At 49.3% G+C, this 2,448-nt stretch overlaps 1 pseudogene; it reads left to right on the forward strand.

Annotated features, from left to right (window-relative positions):
* The first annotated feature begins 594 nt into the window (after positions 1-594).
* Positions 595-1,996, forward strand: LOC101576051 (annotated as a pseudogene).
* Positions 1,997-2,448: the final 452 nt, after the last annotated feature.

Below are 2,448 nucleotides of genomic sequence, written 5' to 3' on the forward strand. Positions count from 1 at the left end.
TGCTCTTGCACTTGGTCCAATGCAGCTCCATTGGGGTGTTGTCTATATCACCAACAGGACTCAAAAAACTTAAGTGTAAATGTTACAAGCTTATTATGACTTATTTTCCTTTTTTATTTTTGTAAGTGCTGCTTAATTGGCAGTCTTATTCCAAATAATTTCCTACAATCATAACTCATTTAATGTTTGTAATGAGTTTCTCCTGGACTCAAACCACTCCCCCTCTACCTTCACAGTTTCCAAGTAACCACAGAGGGAACTAGTTAGGATTTTCTCTTGGGCCATGTATAACTCCTGCCACATCAAAGCCCATTCAGAGTCTCTATAAAGAAGGGTAAACTGATGCCAGGATCAACAGCAAGCAATATATCTGCTGTACAACCTATTATATAGGCTGGAAGGAAATTTTCCCTACAACATATTGCCACAGGTTGGGACTGCCCATTATTCCCTGGGGCATCCATATCAATCTCTAAAAATATTTTCCTTGATCTCAACAATACATATGGGAGGCTACTTCAGTACACATCTCAGTGTCTATAGCACCCTCTTTTTCCTTCCTGGGTGACGAGATCTGGTAGCCAGAAATCCAACATGTTGATTCTCGAGATGCACACCCGAGATATCTTTGACTCTCATGGGAACCCCACTGTGGAAATTGACCTCTATAACTCCAAAGGTCTCTGCTGAGCTGCTGTGCCCAGTGGGGCCTCCACTGGCATCTACGAGGCCCTAGAGCTACATGACAATGACAAGACCTGCTACCTGGGCAAGGGTGTGTCAAAGGCTGTTGAGCACATCAATAGAACCATTGCACCTGCCCTGGTTAGCAAGAAACTGAAGGTCATGGAGCAAGAGAGGATGGACAAGCTGATGATCGAGATGGACGGGTCTGAGAATAAATCCAAGTTTGGAGCAAATGCCATTCTGGGAATGTCTCTCACGGAGTACAAGGCAGGAGCCATGGAGAAGGGGTGCCCCTGTACCACCACATCACCGACTTGGCAGACAACCCTCAGGTCATCTTGCCTGTCCCTGCCTTCAGCGTGATCAATGGTGGCTCACACACCAGTAATAAGCTGGCCATGCAGGAGTTCATGATCTTGCCTGCGGGCATGGCCAGGTTTAATGAGGCCATGAGCATCAGAGCTGAGGTCAAACACAACCTGAAAAATGTCATCAAGCAGAAGTATGACAAGATACCACCAATGTGGGCAATGACAGTGGCTTTGCACCCAACATTTTAGAGAATAAGGAAGCCCTGGAGTTGCTGAAGACTGCCACTGGGAAGGCCAGCTACTCAGACAAGGTGGTTATTGGCATGGATGTGGCCGCATCTGAGTTCTTCAGGTCTAGGAAGTACAACCTGGACTTCAAGTCTCCTGACAACTGCAGCAGGTACATCTCATCCAATCAGCTGGGCGACCTCTACAAGTCCATCATCAAGGACTACCCAGGGCCAGGGAGATAGATCAGTAGAATAAGCACTTCCCTGGCAAGCACAAGGGCTTGAGTTCAATCCCTGGTTCCACCAAAAAAAAAAAAAAAGGGACTACCTAGTAGTGTCCATCGAGGACCCCTTCGACCAGGATGACTTCGGCGCCTGGTAAAAGCTCATGGCCAGCGCCGGCATCCAGGTGGTGGGTGACAACCTCACAGTGACCAATCCCAAGCATATTGCCAAGGCCATGAATGAGAAGGCCTGCAACTGCCTGCTGCTAAACTCAACCAGATAGGCTTGGTGACCGAGTCCCTGCAGGCATGCAAGCTGGCGCAGTCCAATGGCTGGGGCGTCATGGTGTCCCACCTGTCTAGGGAGACAGAAGACACCTTCATCGCTGACCTGGGCATGGGACTCAGCATTGGGCAGATCAAGACTGGTGTGTCCTGCTGATCCAAGTCCCTGACCAAGTACAACCAGATCCTCAGAATCGAGGAGGAGCTGGGTAGCAAGGCCAAGTTCGCCGGCTGCAACTTCAGAAACCCCCTGAGTTAATAGGCCACAGCAGGCCAGCGCCCAGGACTCAGGCCCAGGTAGTTAGGTTCCCTCCTGCCACGGCTTTTGTAGATGCCATCAGGGCCACCCGGAGCCCATGACCCAAGCTGTGATCGTCATGCTTGTCACCTTGTGTCCCACCGCATCTACAGCCATGTGTGTGCCCCAGGCCAGGTTCCCAGTGGTTCTTTTGTTAAATAAACCCCAGCACCGAGGAGGGTAAAAAAAAAACCATATGGGAGCCTGGCCTGTGACACCCTAAGTGAAAAGCACCTCCCTGTGGGGGGTATTGCCAGATCCCGTGCTCCCCAGATCTTTTCTCAACCAGCAGCTTCAGCCTTGACAACAGGTAAAAGAATCAACCAAGTGATATCATCTCCTTGGGCAAAATTGAGACAACACACAACTGAACCAACACCTGAATCTTCCACAGATAGTCTATAAATATGTCT

This window comes from Octodon degus, unplaced genomic scaffold, assembly GCF_000260255.1.
Source record: "Octodon degus isolate 3935 unplaced genomic scaffold, OctDeg1.0 scaffold00200, whole genome shotgun sequence".
In the NCBI taxonomy this organism is placed as follows: domain Eukaryota; kingdom Metazoa; phylum Chordata; class Mammalia; order Rodentia; family Octodontidae; genus Octodon; species Octodon degus.